Below are 20,383 nucleotides of genomic sequence, written 5' to 3'. Positions count from 1 at the left end.
GCTCGCGGTGTTCTGGTAAGAGGAGCAGTGTTGCTTTCATTTTCTATTTTGGAGCAGATCTCTGCAGGTAGCACAGTCGGAAATTGCAGGAGTACATTGTCTCAGGTTGAGACGCCCTTCGCGGTGAAGCAAGAGGGCAGTATATGCTGCGGGAAAGGGCTTTAGCCCTTGGCAACCCTGTTTTTTTGATTTGAGGCAATTTCGGGGCCTGTTTTGGAGGCGAAAGTTTTCTGCACGCACTCAGAAAAAGGCCCAGTTTTATGCTGTGCAGCCACTGTTCTACAGGTCGGTGAAAAATTTCTGTAGAAATTGCATCGTATGCTTGTGCGTAGAGACATTGGGAGTTACAGAATCATCCCTGTTGCCTGTTGATGCAAAATTGTCACTAGGAAGTGACTGTGTGGTCAAATACCACTTTCGCCAGTTTTGCAGATTTGCCCTTGTGAGGGTGAAGGTGTGTTTTTTGCAGTGACAGAATTTTTTGCAGTGTTCTGTAATGGCGTCTGATTCTCTTTCACAGATTGTCACTGAAAAGCTTGACAAGAACAACTTCCAAGCATGGAAGTTTAGAATGACGAATTTCCTTATGGGAAAAGGATATTGGGAATTTGTTGCGGGAAATGAAGAAGAACCAGTTCTTCCTGATGTTCCCAATCAACAGCAAATGCAGGCATTCAAGGCATGGCATGAGAGAGCCAGGAAAGTTATGTACTGGCTGTCTATCAGCATTTCAGGCTCTATGATTGTGCATATTCAGGATGCAAGTATGCCAAAGGAGGCATGGGATACTCTGTCAAAGATGTATAGCACAAATACGCAAGCCAGGAAAATGCAGCTCAAGCAAGAGTTGCACAATGTGCAAAGAGAAAATATGAGCATCAATGACTACCACATGAAGGTGAAGAAGATTGCAGATGCACTTGCTTCCATTGGGTCGCCAGTGGAAGATGATGATTTAGTTTCTGTGACCTTGAATGGTCTAGGAAAGGATTATGCATAGTTTCGGACATCCATTTCAGTTCGTGAAAGATTTCTTGATTTTGAGGAGTTGATTGCTCTTCTAATTTCCGAGGAGCAGAGAAATGGTGGTGCATCTTCTTCAGGAGGAACTTCAAAAGAAACTGTCTTCAACTCAAATGCTGGAAGAGGTAGAGGCAGAGGTAGAGGAGGCCGATTTGGAGGCTGTGGTAGAAATCAGAATATGCAGCAAACTCAAGAAAACCAATCCTATGGAGGAGAACGTGGTAACTCTAGAGGCAGGGGGAGCCAAAGAGGTCGTGGTGGATGGCAAAGAGGCCAAAATGCAAACAGTAATGTTGAATGCTACTATTGTGGTAAAATGGGTCATATGGCTAAAGACTGCTATAAAAAGTAGAATGACATCATGAATGGAAAACTGCAACAAGGAAATTATGCATCTTCTAGTAGACAGGGTGATGACAGAAATGAGCATTTGTTTATGGTGCAGCACATGAACAATTCTGTGACAAGTGCAGAAGAAAGCAACGATGTGTGGTATGTTGACTCAGGTGCATCAAACCACATGACAGGTCATGCAGAATGGATGGAGGATGCAAGGAAAATTGAAAAACCAGGATTTGTGGAGACTAGTGATGATACTGCACATCCTATTGTGCAGATTGGAAAAATTTCATTGTCTATGCAGGATGGGAAAAAGAAATACCTGTCCGATGTATTTCATGTCCCGAATATCACCAAGAATCTGGTTTCTGTTGGTCAAATGGTTGAACAGGGCTTGCAGGTCAGATTTAATCCTCATGGATGCTTTGTTGAGGGTATGAAAAATAAAGGTCACTTGATAGCAAAAGGAAAGAAGAAGGGCAGAATGTTTACGTTGGATGCAGACATGTCTGAATTGAGTGCAGCAATGTTTGCACATGGGACCGGTGTAGTTGCAGATATTGATATCTGGCATAAACACATTGGTCATGTTAATGTACATCGACTTAAATCAATGCAGGCCCAAAATATTGTTGCAGGATTGCCTAGATTCAAGGTTGCAGAAATGCATAAGGTATGTGAAGCCTGTCAGTTTGGAAAACAAGCAAGGAAACCATTTCCTAGACATGTTCAAGAGAGTAAGATGCCATTGGAATTGATCCACTCTGATGTGTGGACTACTAAAGCTGCATCTCTAGGAGGCTGTCATTATTTTGTTACTTTTATTGATGACTATAGCAGAAAAGTTTGGGTGTATTTTATGAAAAAGAAAAGTGAAGTTTTTGGGCATTTCAAAACTCTTAAAAGCTATGGTTGAAAAAAAAACAGGTCTGCAAATAAAATGCCTAAGGTCAGATGGAGGGGGAGAGTACCTCTCAAATGAGTTTGCAAGGTTCTTGCAGGAGCATGGCATAAAGCAGCAATATTCATGCAGTCATACCCCATAGCAAAATGGAATTGTAGAAAGAAAAAACAGACATATTGGAGAGGTGTCTCGTGCCATGCTCAATGAAAAAGACCTGCCAGATTTTTATTCGGCTGAAGCAGTTGCTACAGCAGTCTACATAATGAACAGGACTCCCACTGCAGCAATACATGGAATGACTCCAGAGGAGAGGTATACTGGTAGGAAACCAGATATTTCTCATCTGAAAATTTTTGGTTGCATTGCCTATGTACATGTGCCAGATGAGTTGAGATCCAAGTTGGATCCAAAAGCTGAGAAGTGTATCTTTATTGGTTACTCTCTGCAGCAAACAGGGTATAGATGCTATAACCCTTCTACTCGTAAGTTTACAGTGAGCAGAGATGTTGTTTTTGATGAGATGAGTAGCTGGTATAAACCAGTAAATGTGATTGATGATGTAGATGCACAAAATGGTAATGCTGCACAGAATTCATAGCAGCAGTCACAAAATATTAGTGGACCTGGTGTGTCCTCTAGCAGTGGTTCACATTCTTCGCCATGGACAGTCAGATTGAGATCAGGAGAATCTTCTCAAAGTAATGCAGATAGTGGTATGCAGGTATCACGAAAAGGAAAAGAGAAGGTTGATCAGCCCATGTTTGATGTGAATGCAGGTCACTCTTATGTGGATGGTGAATCCAGTGGCTCAGAACAGAGCATTGATGATGAGTTGGGTATTCCTTCTATTGTTACACCTAGAGTAAGAAAGACCAGGGATGTTTTGAGAGCACCTGGGAGTGAACCCACTTTGCGCAGGTCTAGCAAAGTTAGGTATCCTGTGGATAGGCTGAAATATGATGGATTTACAGCCATTCACTATGCATATATGGTTAAGGTGATACAGGAACCAGAACCCACTTCTTTTGAGCAAGCCATGGGAAAAGAAAAATGGGAGAAAGCCATGGATGAAGAAATGGATGCCTTGGAAGTAAATGCTACATGGGAATTGGTACCTTTGCTTAAAGGTAAGAATGCAATTGGCTGTAAGTGGGTTTATAAGGTGAAGCACAATGCAGATGGTTCTGTAAACAGATACAAGGCAAGATTAGTAGTCAAGGGGTATGCACAAACATATGGCATTGACTATGAAGAAACATTCAGTCCAGTTGCAAGGATGGCAACCGTAAGAGAAGTCATTGCTATGGTTTCATCAAAGGGATGGTCTTTACATCAGATGGATGTAAAGAATGCCTTCTTGCATGGTGATTTGCAAGAAGAGGTCTATATGGAGCAGCCACCAAGTTATGTGCATGCTGTTCATCTTGAGTTTGTTTGCAGGTTGAAGAAAGCTTTGTATGGCTTGAAGCAAGCACCTAGAGCATGGTCTGACAAGATAGGACTGTATCTTGTCACTATTGGCTTTCAGATTTCCAAGGCAGATTTCTCACTTTATGTGAGAAAAACAGAGAAAGGTATTATGCTACTTGTCATTTATGTTGATGATTTGATTATGAGAGGTGACAATGATGAAGATATCCTTCATGTGAAAATGCTATTGAAGCAGAAGTTTGAGATGAAGGATTTGGGAGAGCTGCGTTATTTCTTGGGCATTGAGGTGATTAGATCACCAAGTGGGATACAGCTCTTGCAGAGGCAGTATGGATTGGACATGCTGTCCAAATATGGGATGACAGGCTGTAAGCCTATTTCAGTTCCTTTGGAGCAGAATGTGAAGCTGAGCGCAGATGCAAGTGAGCTTCTGGAAGACCCTACTATGTACAGACGCATAGTAGGAAGCTTGATTTATATGACTATTACCAGGCCAGATTTGAGCTATGCTGTTGGATTGGTAAGTCAATTTATGCAGGCTCCAAGGAAATCGCATTTGGATGTGGCTAGACGCATACTCAGGTATGTGAAGTCCACATTGCAGTATGGACTATTTTATGAGACTGGGGTTCAGATACAGCTGCATGGATACACTGATGCTTATTGGGCTGGTAGCATTTCTGATAGACGATCTACCAGTGGATATGTGTTCTCTTTTGGGAGTGCTGCAGTCACTTGGAGCAGCAAGAAACAGCCTACAGTTGCCTTGTTGAGCACAGAGGCTGAGTACAGGGGTGCAGCAATGGCTGCATGTGAGGTAGCTTGGTTGCATAAGCTACTTTATGATATGCATCAGTCTACAGATGGGCCAGTTGTCATTTATTGTGACAACATGAGTAGTATACACTTGGCAAATAACCCAGTCTATCATGCTAGAACAAAGCACATTGAGGTGCATTATCACTATGTGCGGGAGAGGGTTTTACTAGGTCTTATTGATCTAGTTTATGTCAACACAGAGGATCAGGTAGCTGATATATTTACAAAGGCATTGGGCGCAGAGAAGCTGCGCAAGTTCAGAGACCTGCTTGGTGTGCAGGAATTGGGATTGAGCTCGAGGGGGAGTGTTGAGATATCGAGCTCCACTCGTGATACGCTAGGGTGACCGTTGTGTATTTATGTCACCGACTTGTCAGTTGCAGACGCGGTTGGTACACCGCCCATGAATAATAGCTACATAATAGCTATCCTTATCTACTCTAGTTCGTGGCTCAGTTAGTATGCCACCTTAGTTAGTTGAGTTTGGTTTGAGACCCATATATAGGGTTCTTCTATTTCTTTGTATAAGAGTTCTTTTGGCTTACACAACTAAAAAGAGGAAAACTGTTTTCAGCCTCCACCCTTGTGTGTATTCCCCCATTGTGCAAGCAAGAAAGCTACAAGTGAGACTCCTTCCTTCTCTCCCACAATCTTGACATACACTTGGCAAATAACCCAGTCTATCATGCTAGAACAAAGCACATTGAGGTGCATTATCACTATGTGCGGGAGAGGGTTTTACTAGGTCTTATTGATCTAGTTTATGTCAGCACAGAGGATCATGTAGTTGACATATTTATGAAGGCATTGGGTGCAGAGAAGCTGCGCAAATTCAGAGACCTGCTTGGTGTGCAGGAATTGGGATTGAGCTCAAGGGGGAGTGTTGAGATATCGAGCTCCACTCGTGATATGCCAGGGTGACCGTTGTGCATTTATGTCACCGACTTGTCAGTTGTAGATGCGGTTGGTACACCGCCCATGAATAATAGCTAGATGACAGCTATCCTTATCTACTCTAGTTTGTGGCTCAGTTAGTATGCCACCTTAGTTAGTTGTCTTTGGTTTGAGACCCATATATAGGGTTCTTCTATTTCTTTGTATCAGACTTCTTTTTGGCTTACACAACTAAGAAGAGGAAAACTGTTTTCAGCCTCCACCTTTGTGTGTATTCCCCCATTGTGCAAGCAAGAAAGCTACAAGTGAGACTCCTTCCTTCTCTCCCACAATCTTGACATCCGTCTGTTATGACGCCAGGTGAGACAGAGCCATTATGTGCCGCCTCATGAGAGGCAAGCTCACAGTGAGCCACAGCTCAGGAGATCAGAGAGGGTCAGACGACCTGTTGACAGGTATACTTACACTAGATATTCAGCCCGTCATTATGCTTATATGACGAAAGTGACAAGTTTTAGAGAACCAAGTAAGTTTGATGAGGCAGTTTCAGATGAGAATTGGCGTGCTGCTATGGATGAGGAATATTCAGCTTTGGCTGAAAATTGTACATGGGATTTGGTACAGTTGCCTGAGGGCAAAACATCTATTGGATGCAAGTGGGTGTATAAGGTAAAATGTAAAGCAGATGGATCATTGGAAAGATATAAGGCCAGGCTGGATGCAAAAGGTATGCGCAACAGTATGGTCTTGATTATGAGGAGACTTTCAGCCATGTAGCAAAGATGGCTACAGCTAGAACTGTGATTGCGTTGGCAGCAGCTAGAGGCTGGAAACTATGGCAGATGGATGTAAAGAATGCATTTCTCAATGGAGAATTACAGGAAGAGGTTTACATGGAACAGCCTGAAGGCTATGTACATCCAGAATTTCCAGCACATGTATGTCGGCTAAAAAAGGCATTATATGGGTTGAAACAGGCACCCAGAGCATGGAATGCTTGCATCAGCAGTTATTTACAGCAACATGGTTTCCGATTGGGAGATGCTGATCATAGTCTGTTTGCGAAGAAGATAGATAGTGGCTATGTTTTTCTAGTTGTCTATGTTGATGACTTAATCATTACAGGAGATGATGAAAATGGGATTACAGAAATAAAGACATGTTTACAGGCTGAGTTTAAGGTCAAGGATCTTGGAGAGTTGAAATATTTTTTGGGGATTGAGGTTATCGCTACACCTCGAGGCATATGGCTGCTACAGAAGCAGTATGCTCATGACATGTTACAGAAATATGGTATGGATGATTGCAAGTCTATGGATACGCCTTTGGAGCAGAATGTCAAGCTATAGATTGATGTTGGGACAGAGATTGAGAATGTTACTATGTACAGACAGATGGTAGGCAGCTTGATCTATCTCACGATCACTAGACCTGACTTGAGTTATGCTGTGGGGCTAATCAGTCAGTTCATGCAGAAGCCTCGCAAACCACACTTGGATGCAGTCATAAGAATTCTGAGATATGTAAAGGGTACCACAGATCATGGGCTATTTTATGCATATGGAAAAACCCTTGACTTAATGGGGTACACTGATGCTGATTGGGCTGGTTGCACATATGACAGGAGGTCAACCAGTGGCTATGCATTTGGATTGGGTAGTAGCATGATTAGTTGGCAGAGTAAGAAACAGCCTACAGTTGCATTGTCTAGTACGGAAGCAGAGTATCGTGGTGCGGCCTTAGCGGCCTGTGAAGCTAAGTGGTTACAGAAGTTACTGAATGACTTGGGAGTACACTTGGACAACAAAGTCAAGCTGTACTGTGACAATTTGAGCAGTGTTATGTTAGCAAGAAATCCTGTTTATCATGCAAGATCAAAACTCATTGAAGTTCACTATCATTTCATCAGGGAAATGGTTTTAGCTGATTAGATTGACTTGGAGCATGTGAAGATTGAAGACCAGGTAGCAGACATCTTTACCAAATCACTTGGTAAAGATAAGTTCATTCACTTTAGACAGCTACTTGGAGTGATGCAGATGATTTGAGTTTTGTTTTTGAGCTTGAGGGGGCGCGTTAGAAATCAAGCTCACCATCAGTGTGTCTTCATCTATGACAGCTAGTATGTACAACTGTCTACATGTGACTACATTAAATAAGTTGGGTTAGAAGTCGGTCAGTGACTTGACTAGAGTTAGTCAGTCTAGTCTACATTTACACTAGGTCACTTTATCTTGTGTGTGTGTGCTTTTCAGTTTAGTGTGTGAAAATGAAGGAATGAGCTGGAGAGCCTGAAGGCTCATGGATATGGAGTCTTTCCCTTTCTCTCTCTCTACTCTTTGAACAAGCCCTAGATCGCTAACCCCGTAACATTCCATGGGAGTGCCGAGCGAAGCTTTCTAGACATCCTTTCCGATGTACTGCTAAGACGTGTCCTAAAAATACAAGTAGACACGTTACAGTTGGTATCAGAGCCGACAAACAACGGAAATTGTTTTTTTCTTAATAAGATGAAGTAAAGCAAATGTTGATATTCCAAACATTTCCTTACCTTCAATGCTGTCTTGCAAAATTACGAAGCGTGGAACAAGTTCTTAGTATTTCGAATCACGTTTATGACTGCAATGCATTCTCCGCATTATCAACAAAGGGTTGAGATGATGAACATCCTAGAGTAGATCTATAATCCATCACCTTTGTACATGGAACGAAGATGGACGGGTGCTTTAGGAATCTACTATATAGCTTCCCACCGGTTTGCTTACCTACAAACCAACTTAAAAAGGATCAAGTGGTTGGAAGATCTGAAAGTCGTGAAGCTATTCATTTTTGTGGAAGCTCACATGAAGTCGGTGCCACATAGGTTGGGTCTCTTTGAGACCGCCATTTGGCCAATCGCTCTTCTGAGACCGTCATGATCTGAGCCCCTAGTTCGGCCATTACAATGCGGCTTTCGCACCAACGCTGCTCAAATTGATTGTGGCTTGCTGACAGTTGCTTTAGTTGCTCTATGTCTACGAGATTCGATCGACAGAGCATTTCATTGAACGTGACGGTTAAGCGCAGTTCGTCAGCTTTACATATTTGAGGTCGAGGGTTGAGATGAACTCATATGTATATGAGGAAGTAACCCTTGTAATCCCCCTGACAGGATTAAAGTGTTGGGCGGCCATGAGAAGTATGGATTCCAACGGAAAGGATATCCTGAACTTCCAATGATTTACGGATTCCTGAAAATCCATGACCCGAAACCATACTACTATACAGTTCCTATAGATAAATGTAATACAACGTTGTTCTCCCCAAACTAAATGTAATAGTTGGCTTATCATCGCAAGAAATGTTGTATTCCGAAAGGGCTATGCCCATATAAATACAAATAAGACTTCTTTTTATCAATGTCTGATTGTGCATGACAATTGATAAAAAATTAAGTAGCTACATTGCTTACATGATAGCAGAACTGAAAATGTAATATAAATCAATAATGATTATCGTATAATAACATTAAGAAACCTTTATCCAGGCACAACCCCAGGTACAGGTTCCTAGTTCGCCTCCTACATCAAGTACTGTTGTAATCCAGGAGAAGAAGTTCCTTCTCAAGCAGATTAAGCCACTCGAGTTTGACGGGAGAGGCAGATTCATCCAAGCTGATGCTGAAATCTGGATTGAATCCATGGAGGATTACTTCGAAGTAGCCGGTACTGCACCTGCCAATCAGGCTATGCTCGCCAAGCTAAAGCTCACTGGCGAAGCCAGGCTTTGGTGGAAGCAATGGTGTAGGGATCAAGGGATCGCGGAGGGATCTGTTACCTAGGAGAAGCTGAAGAAAGTCGTGCAGGGAAGATACTTGCCACCTGCATATCGCACGCAGAAAATGAATGAGTTCTACGAGCTAAAACAGCTGGGACTCACTCTTGACGCATACTATTCCAAATTTGTCTCACTTCTTAAGTATGCGCCGCAGATGGACATGACACAGCAGATGTCCAAATTTTGTGTGGGTTGAAATCCACCAGTCAATACCCGTCTTGAATCTATGCGTCCATCAGATCTTCAGGACGCACTCATTTGAGCGGCACCTATAATTCAGGAGGTGCAGTCTAGACCAAGGGGTAACAAAGCTTGGTCTTACAATGACCCGAATAGAGGAGCATTCAGACCTCAAATGAAGAGAGTTCAAGGTCATAATCAGGGACAAAGAAAGAAAGCAAGGAGGAATAACGTCAACAACTTTGTTTCTACTCAAAGTAATGGCCGAAACCTCCATTGTTTCCACTGCAACGAACCTGGTCACTTCAAGAGGCAATGTCCCAAGCTTGGTGGAGGACATTGCCAAGCGTCTTTCCAAGGAATAGGCCGTGCTCAAGGAGCCGCTACCCGAGGCAGAGGAAGAATCACTTGCATTGCCAATAGGCAAATGTGTGAAGAAGAAGATCCGACCATGGAAGCAGAGTTTGAAAGAGCGACAGTCCATGCCGCTCTACAGAAGAAAGGGCCGAATCGCCAGTTCTCGGTGATTCAGACACCGTCGGACTATCAAGGTAAAAGTTTCAAGACCTTGATTGATTGTGGCAGTACACATTCCTTTATCTCACCAGCATGTGCAAAAAGATTAGGAATAGCCACAGTAGAAGCACCTACCCTGCTTGTGGAATTGACAAATGGTCGTGAGGTTACTTGTACCAGGCAAACTGCTAAGGTGGAATTCTTTTTGGGAGGAAAGAAGACTTCGGTCAAATTCAGAGTCATGATTTAGGTATCCACGAGTGTCTACTCGGAATGGATTGGCTTAAGCCTAACGATGCCCACATTCATTATGGAAAGGGTCAAGTTTCCTTTCGAAACTCTGAAAGGGAATTAGTCACAACTCAAGGTGAGGCTGGAGTGTCAAGAATCCAATTGGCCAAAGTATCTCGGATCACAAAAGGAGTCAGAAAAGGATTACTTGTCTACTTAATTAAGCTCAACAAGTTAGATCAGAAGCAAGAGTCTAATGAAGGACCTTCTTGGCTAAAGGAATACGTGGACGTATTCCCTGAAGAGTTGACTAAACTTCCACCTCAAAGAGAAGCGGATCATGAGATTAAGTTAGTACCAGGAGCTGCGCCAATCGCAAAGAGACCTTATAGAATGTCCATACCAAAAGTAATTGAGCTGAAAGAACAACTCAAGCAACTGCTAGATCAGGGCTACATCCGGCCTAGTAGTTCACCTTGGGGAGATCCAGTACTATTCCAGAAAAAGAAAGATGGGACACTTCGACTATGTATTGATTACTGAGGGTTGAATCAATCAACGGTCAAGAACAAGTACTCTATTCCTAGAATAGATGAGCTTCTTGATTGTCTTTAGGGTGCAAAGATCTTCTCCAAGATTGATCTCATGTCAGGTTACTATCAGATAAGGATCAAGGAAGAAGATATCCCCAAGACGGCCTTCAATACAAGATATGGGAACTTTGAGTTCCTAGTTATGTCATTCGGACTTATGAATGCACCTGCCACCTTCAACAGGTTAATGCAGGATATCTTTAGGCCATATCTTGATGATTTCGTGCTTGTCTTCTTCAATGATACTTTAGTCTATTCTAAACATGAAGAAGATCATGAACCCCAACTTCGGATTGTCCTTGAGACAGTGAGATCATATAAGCTATATGCTAAGATGAAGATGTGTGCATTCTTCAAGCGTCAGATTGAATACCTGGGATTCATAGTATCAGCGGAAGGAATCTCAGTGGACCCAGCCAAGGTTAGAGATGTGCTTGAATGGCCAATACCAACATCTGTCAAAGAGATACGCAGCTTTCTTGGATTGACAGGATGGTATAGGGTCTTCATAAAAAATTATGCTTTGATTGCAGCACCCCTGACAGACTTATTGAAGAAGCAAACTTCCATTGCATGGTCAACTCCAGAACAAAATAGCTTTGACAGATTGAAGCAAAGTTTGGTATGAACACCTATTTTAAAACTTCCAGACCTCAATAAAGAGTTTGAGGTAGTAACTGATGCTAGCATACTTGCCTTGGGATGTGTACTCATGTAGGAAGGTCATCATACTCTTCAAGGAAATTGAAGAGTCATGAAAAGAATTATGCTACGCATGATCTAGAATTGCTAGCTGTCATCCATGCTCTAAAGCTTTGGAGACACTACCTGTTGGGTAACAAGTTTACTGACCATAAGAGTCTCAAATGGATTTTTACCCAGAATGAGCTCAACATGAGGCAATGTCGATGGATTAAAGTGTTGGAGGAGTATGAATTTGAAATCAAGTACCGACCAGGAAAAGAGAATGTAGTTGCCGATGCACTCAGTCGCAAGGCATTCCTTAATTCCCTAATCTTGTAAAATCCATCAACAGTCAGATCTCTAGCTACAAAAGTATCTATGCCAAACAACCCTATACTTGAGCTAGCTAGAGAGGATGCATGCCATGATCCGGCCTACCAAACAATGCTAAGGGAGATCTCTATCAAGGATCAGAATCAAAAGTTGCAGGCTAAGTATCATGAATTTTCTATCAATAGTGGGCTTGTCTACTATAGAACACGGCTGTGTATACCAGCAAGCCAGTCACTTAACCAGAAGATATTGTGGGAAGCTCATGATTCCCCTTTCGCAGGACATCCTGGCTATGCCAAGACTCTCAATGCAGTTAGGAAGAGCTACCATTGGGAGAGGCTCAAAGGTGATGTTTTCAAATATGTCACCGAGTGTTTGTCTTGTCAACGTATCAAAGCCGAACATGTCATGATGCCAGGGAAACTGCAACCGCTTGACATTCCCCAAATGAAATGGGAATTCATCAGCATGGATTTTGTTGTAGGCCTACCCCAAGTCCGGGGAGGATACAACTCCATCATGGTTGTGGTTGACATGCTTACTAAGGTTGCACACCTTATTCCAATAAAGACAAACTATAAAGCCTCAGACATTGCAAGATTGTTTATCAAGGAGATATTCAAGCTACATGGTTTACCCAGAATAATCATTAGTGATCGTGATTCTCTCTTCACATCACACTTCTGGAGAGCTATCTTTGAAGCTATTGGGACTGAACTCTGCTTTAGCACCGCTTACCATCCCCAAACGGATGGCCAAACAGAGCGAGTAAATCAAGTCATGGAGGATATGTTGAGGGCATACTGCTATCGTGAGCCAAAGAGGTGGATTCAATACTTGCCTTTGGTTGAATTTGCCTACAATGCTTCTTACCAACAAAGCATTTAGATGACCCCTTTCCAAGCATTGTATGGTCATGACTGTCGAAGTCCCCTAAACTTTTCAGATCCAACCTTAAGGGTTGAAGCTTCAAGGCAGATGTTGGAAGAGATGGATGACTAAATAAAGTCAATAAGACAGGACATCCAAGTGGCCAAGGATAGACAGAACGCCTACGTGGATTTGAAGCGTCAAGATAGAGTCTTCGAAGAAGGAGACACAGTCTTCATTCACGTACGCCCTAAAAAGAGTTCCCTATCCTTAGGAGATTACAAGAAGCTAAGTCCAAGGTATTGTGGACCGTACAAGATCCTCAAATGCCTAGGACCTAATGCTTGCAGATTGCAACTCCCTGAGAACCTAAAGGTTCACAATGTATTCCATATCAGCCTATTGAAGAAATATGTACCTAATCCTAACCATGTACTTGACGATCAACAAGTTGTAATGCCTAGTCAAGGAGTCCTTGAACTAAGGCCTGATAGAATCTTAGATGTTAGGGAGAGACAACTAAGATCCAGAACCTTGAGAGAATGCCTCGTCCAGTGGAAAGATTATCCTGAAGAGGATGCCACTTGGATGGATGAAGGCACACTCAACCATCAATATCCCCTGTTTATCTCGAGATGAGGACATCTATATTCCTCTAAGGGGGAGAGAATGTAATATATCAAATATTAAAAAAATCTTGGGATTTTTTTTTAAAATTCTTCTTCTGGCGACGACGGTTTGTGCTGGAGGGGGAGAAGGATTTAGAAAGACCAGCTAGCTCCTCGTTGGAGCTTGCCTAGCCTCAATGGCCATGCCTCGTGACAGGAAGGAGAGGGAAGATCCCCCTCCCTCCCCTATTTAACAGAGGGGGTTGCTGCCATGGGGAGGAGGAACGAAAGGAGGAACGAAAGATGCCGTCGTGTTGCTGAAAGGAGGGCCGCCATTCTGAACGTGAAGGGACGAAAGGGGAGGATTGAGCGCTGCCCATACTCGTGCGCCGCCTCCTCACCGTGCTGGACGAGGGCTGGGCTGCCGTAAAGCCAATAGGAGCTTCCGCCTTCAATTTTCGCCGCCGCGACTGACGGCTCCCCCCCCTCCCCGCCCTCCCCCAACGTAATCTTCTGGAAGTTAGATGCTTCCAAGGGGGGGGCCTCCTTAACCCCCCTTCCTATACCTTTTTATTAACCCCCCCTTGGGTTTAAAATCCCTTAAGCCCCCTTTCACCCCCCCCGTGCTAAAACCCTTTTCCCTGGATTTCAAAAACCTTCACCCCCTTCTTGTGCCTCACCAAATTCTCCCTACCCCCCGGTTTTAATCTCTCTTAAGGGCCTTTCACCCCCTTCTTGTGTCGTATGAAGCCCCTTTTTTATTAAACCCCCCATGTTTTAAGCCCCTCTCCCACGGGTGTTGGAACCCCGTGATTTAAACCCCTTTCTCCCCGTATTTAACCCTTAAGCCCTTTTCTTTTGGGCTTGTTACACCCCCCCCACTCCCCCCCCATGTCTAAACCCCCTTTCCATGGGTATTAGAACCCCCCTGTCGGGTTTTAAAAATCCCTTAAGCCCCCTTTCACCCTCGTGCTAAAACCCCTTTCCTTTCACTTTGGAGTTAGTCCCCCCAAGAGCACGAAGGCCTTAAGGGTCTTATTACTTTCCCCCCCGTGTATAATCCCTAAAAGACCTATTCCCTTGGCTTTGGAATCACCCCCTTCCTGTGGCCTCTTAAAACCACTTCTCCCGTGATTACCCCTTAAGCCTTTTCCTTGGCTTCAAAACCTTTCACCCTCCCCCATGTGTAAACCCCCATAAGCCCTTTTTCTCCAAGTTTGACCTAAGGGTCCTTAGACCCTTACTTATAACCTTTACGGTTATTATTTTCCCTTGGAGCTCTCCCGCGCCTTGTGTTTTTTTCCACACCTTTCTATTCCCGTTCGTGCGAAGTTTACAAAGGCCATTAAGCCTTCCCCATGGCTTCAATGGGTCTTAGTCATAAAAGATTCTGAAACACCCTTTTGAATTTCCGACTTCAAGGAGGGAGCCTTCCAAAAAAACTACTCTCGACGGATGGTGCAAGGGAGTGACGGTGGAATTCCAAGGAAGAGTTGTAAAGCTACTTCCACGTCCGAAAAACTACAATTGCGATGCCCCCTAAGAAAGTCCAAGGCACAACCGCGGGAGGGTCATCTTCCGGGTATCCATGTGGATATCTCACCCCAAACCCAAGTTTTTCTTCTTAATTTTTATTTGATATTGTTGTAATTCAAACATGCAAGGTTAATTATTAGAAATAGGATATATTTTCATCCTAGTTGTTCATGACGAAGGAACTTAGTCATCAATACTTTTAAATGAAACATGCAAATGAAGAAAGCATAAACACATTTCTAATAAATAGCTTATGCATTGAAATGAATTATAAGACTAGATTATTATCCATTAAAATAGTATACTTCGGTTAAGCCTTGAAGTATAAACTACGTCTCGCACTATTAACACATATCGCAATAAATCATTATGGAAAGTGCAAAGCATGAAACAATTCTTACGGTGCATAAACTCTATGAAATTATCATTGTCAATAGCATAAATTATCAAGTAAAAGGTTGCTTGTTCACCAGCATGAATTTTGTTTACAAAGTGTAGGAAGATTATTTGGAATTAACCTAACCTCAAATCGATAAAGTTTAAGATTGAAAAATCAATTTACGCATAGACAATGAATCATGTGGAAGTAATCTCGAAATTATCTTCTAGAGTTAACCAAAATTGACATAAACTCAAAACACCTATGCTGTGAAATACTCGTTGGGAATGAGTTAAATTTCAAGAAATGCCTATACCTTAAATACTTGCCCACATTCCCTGAATGTAGGGACAGTGAATTGTAATCACAAAAGGAACTAGGGTTTGTCCCTGAGAATCTTACAAAGATGAAGCTTGGAAACCCTAGGTCTAACGACGTTAACTTAAAGAACCTAAAACAGATTGTTTCGTGACTCCATTGTCTCATAGTTCTATGTGACGCTTGCGTAGCAAATGCAGAGTCATATGATCTTGTGATTGGATCACAAGAGTATTTTCAAAGATAAATATGAAAACTTGTTAATAAGGAACTTGTCTGATATTGTTTTTCTATGTCAAGTGATAAGATTACGTGAAGGAACCAGTGCCTAACGGGTTAATTAAAGAAGCTGGTTGTTACATGTCCAACTAATGTGTTAGGTAATTAAATAACTAAAACAACCCGAGGAAAGTGCGGAGGATGGGCCATAGGTCTATCCTACGGATGGGTGGTCCCCGTTGACCGGGAAATTTTCTCAAATTGCGATGAATAGCAGGAAGATCATCAAAGAACAGAATAACTAAAGCGTTGACCTAGAGTTAAGAGTGAACCCGATTTACGCTGTTTTAGGGGAACGGAATGGGACTATGCCTTATGGCAGAGAGGTTGAGCTTTGCATCCCTCTCGTTTCCCATTCTCCTTGAACCAAGTGCAGCGTGAATCCGCTTCGGACCTGGTGTTTCTGGGTAAAATAGTTCGCTTAGGTCCGACGCTAGTTGCTGTTAGGAAATGACCAATCAGAAAACCCTAATTCAGGTCGATCCTAAGTGGGAATGGCCAGAATACTTCCGCTACGTGGCAGACACGGAAAGCCCTAGATCACTAACCTCGTAACATTCCATGGGAGTGCCAGGCGAAGCTTTCTAGACATCCTTTCTGATGGACTACTAAGACGTGTCCTGAAAATACAAGTGGACACGTTACAGGCATCATCCATATAGTTTGATGAAGGTCTATTAGGTTTAGTCTAGTGTAAGGGCATAGCCATTGCATATCTAATAGTATCTCAACACATTGCTTATTTATCCACGACGATAATAGTATGAACTACGTGATGTTTTCATTGTTTGTAGGAGAGAAAACTTGGGATAACAAGGTTGCCTTATGGCCTTGATCTTAACAAGAGACACACAAACTAAGATGGAGCACAAAGACTGGTAGACTGAGTTGGAGTAGTGATTACATATGAATACACAATTAAGAGAAAAAATCCTCATGATCATGTGTAGTTCTAGCATTGCAAGGCTGCTCTTATTAATCATGACTATGGTATGTAGTTTCTCAATAGTTAGTTGCACTGTCAAGACATATTATAGAAATTTTCATCCTCATCAATAGCCTCAACCATTAAGAGGGGGTCAATTCTAGCTTGCCAAATACTAAGGATGGGTAAAGCTTATTATAGCCAAGTTTGGAAAAGGCATACATCATTGAGTAAATCTCCAACAAGAATAGATGTTGTGGGTCAATCATTGGATAAAGATGGTCATGGCAACATTTGTAACCATGATTTCTAGTAAGGCAATCTTAACTCTGAAGTGTTCTATAGGGGGAAAATGGAATCTAGTAGCAATATTCTGAATATCATTCAACAAATGGAATACAACAAGTTAGTTTCTCACATAGCTGACATGATTGATGTATTGGCATATGCACTTATGGATTTTGATGCAACCATGATGGTAGCTTAAGTTGTAGATACCGTCTGGATAGAACGAGCACTTGCCTAATATTTGATATCTCATACGGATTAGTTGGTATAGCCATGCATCTTGGAAGCTCTCATAAATCTTTATGACAACATTATTTTGCAAGAAGGTTTAAAGCATATACAAGACAAGCATATGTTGGTTGCATTGATTGCTATGGTTGATGGTAGTAGCTCAACAAGACTTATTGCAATCATTGCTAAATTTTTACAGTAATGAGTGTAGACAATCATCTCTTATGGGCATCAACTTGACTATGAGTAGCATTCATTTATTTTCAGCCACATGCTTATCATGAGTATCATGGACAGTGGTATGACTATTATATTACTAATCTACATAATGATAATGTGGGAAAATTTGTATCTATAGCCAATAGAGCTTGACATTTAACCAATGATCAAATTAGAGAATTTCATGCTCATAGATTATGTTATAGATGTGCTGAACCAATGTACTCCAATCACAAAGACATGCAGAGCAAAGAATGCAAGGCTATTCTTAGAACTTGAATATTTCGATGAAGAGGATGAAGATAGTCATGTTGAGGAACATTTTGAACTAGGTCAAGAGAAAGATAAAGGGTTTAAAGTTGTAGCCTATGAAGTTTTTGATGAGGAAGACCATGACCATGGGTTTCTATTTGGCTTAGTTGTTTATGCTTTTGTGGATTCACCCATATGTGCATATTATTTCATAGATGAGGATACCTATGACTTGGTGGTCATGGATCCAATGCATGGACAGGATGTCACTTTCCCTTTTGACCTAGGAGGCTAAGGGCTAGCCTTAACTCTTTTGCATGTGCCAACATTATTTTGGGAATGATATCCTTAACTTCAAGAATTTTGTGACAATATCATGCTAACTAGTGGACTTTGTTTCATTGTAGAACAACTCTCTGTTTTGGGCCAAAATTTAATTCTAAATTAATGTCAAAGATATGTGAGTCATATGGACTGAAAATACTTAAGAGAGCTTCATCTGAAACTATAGCATGTCCAATTCAAATCAGCCAATCCAAAGTTATTACAGATTTAGTACAATAAGGTCTATAGTGGATAGCACAGTGTCTACATCTGGGAGGAGCTCTTAATAATGACAACATTTTGATCCAAGATTTCATTTTTATATTTCCAAATGGATGTCAATACTTTGTACTTGAGTCTTAGCCCTCTAGTTGTACTTATTTAGTGAATCCTTGAAGATTAGGCCAATTTATTTTCATTCCATGCAAAGTATTATGTCCCTTTCCATCACTTAAACAATTGTAATAAGTCCCATTTTTGTTTTTGAGGACAAAAAAATTCGAGCGGGGATTGAATATAAAGAGTTGAATTAGGGGCATATAAAAAGGGAAAAGAATATATGTAAAAGAGGATATTCTTTCACAATAATACAACTTTGTTCTTCACCTCTCAAGCTCTTCCTATCTTTTCATGGCTTCCAGCCATCTCTGTCCTTGTTTCCTATCTTTCTCTCTTTGTTTCTAGTTTTTCTCTCTTCTCATCTAGACTATTTCTCTCCTCTGCATTCTTCTTCCCTCTTTCCTACAATATTCTCTCTTTTCTTTCTCTCTCCTCTTAGGTCCCTTCATGATGGAAACTTCATTATAATGAACAAAGTCTAATTAGACTCAATATATTGTATGAACACATGGATATTAGAAAGTAGTTACAAGGATGGTGGCAAAATCACATGCAAACCTAAATTGGTACTTTGGATTGGTACCTGACATATTCTATGACTTGGGCAATTGCATGTTATATGGATGATATGATATAGAGGCTATATGGATCACAGCCAATTGGCATTGACATCCAAATGGGTACATATGATTGATACTTTAGAGGACTTTTGAACTTTGACTTCCAAAAGTAGACCCATGTTGTCCATCATAAATAAATTACTCACTATAGCAAATTAATGGATCAAGAGTTACATGCTTTACCTAAATCTTGCACAATATTTTCATATTACAAAAGTATAATACTTCAATTAAAAAAATATAACTAATCATTCATATGAAATCTTGCAATATAAAGGAGGAAAACTATACTTATAAGATAGAATATATGAATGGCTCTATTTTTATTGCTACAACAACAATTGATTCTAAAGTTATAATCATCAAAACCTATTGAATGGAATAGATATGAGAAAACAATGATAGAATTTTTTGAATCATGAATCTCTCTTGATAAAAAATAACCAGTAAGTCACATGAATTTAAGAAATACAAAATAGGAAAAAATACCTATAAGCTAACTTACCAATGACAAATGGGATCTCTCTTCCACCCTATGTTGATTTGCTACAAGAACACTAGATTGTGAAAACATGACCATAAAAACTCATTGAAAATCTTGGATAAAGGAAAAAATCTCAATTCACAAAAAAATAACCAATCAAATGTATAACTTTAGCACCATAAAATAGGGCAAAAGTAAATATAAATTGAGTTGCAAAATAGAAGATGAAATCTCTACTCTACCTCATGTTGACTGTGCTGCAAAAATAATCAATCTTAGAGTTAGAACCAATACTAAACCCTATTGAGAGAGAGAGAGAGAGAGAGAGAGAGAGAGAGAGAGAGAGAGAGAGAGAGAGAGAGAGAGAGAGAGAGAGAGAGAGAGAGAGAGAGAGAGAGAGAGAGAGAGAGAGAGAGAGAGAGAGAGAGAGAGAGAGAGAGAGAGAGAGAGAGAGAGAGAGAGAGAGAGAGAGAGAGAGAGAGAGAGAGAGAGAGAGAGAGAGAGAGAGAGAGAGAGAGAGAAAGTTATATTAACATCTTCTAAAGACCAAAACTGGCCTATGAGACAAACTGTGATACAACTGATGAGGTCCAGCTATCCAAAATAAAAGTGCTGAATGAAAAGCTAAAAACTAGAAACTGAAAATACAGTGCTGTGAGTGTGATAAGTGTCGTGTATGTGTATGTGCGTATGTAGCTCTGGTATTCCAGATAATGGCTACAAAAGGGGAACAAATGTCGGCTGTGATAGGGGAACAATTGTCGGCTGTGATAAAGTGGTGCGATGTGTATATGTAACAGATGCAGGGAGATATACTATCCTGGGATGTAGTAGCAGTCGTCGAAGTCACTAATAGCAGGTGATCCCTCCTGGATGTAGGATGTGGTACATCGGCGGTGGAGAAAGAGCAAACTGGAGATCTGAGATCCAATGTGTCAAGTGTCATCG

The sequence above is a fragment of the Lygodium microphyllum genome, chromosome 29 (assembly GCF_053477565.2).
Source record: "Lygodium microphyllum isolate KBCC chromosome 29, Lygodium_microphyllum_v1.1.10, whole genome shotgun sequence".
Lineage (NCBI taxonomy): Eukaryota > Viridiplantae > Streptophyta > Polypodiopsida > Schizaeales > Lygodiaceae > Lygodium > Lygodium microphyllum.
Note: the sequence above shows the minus strand (reverse complement) of the source record.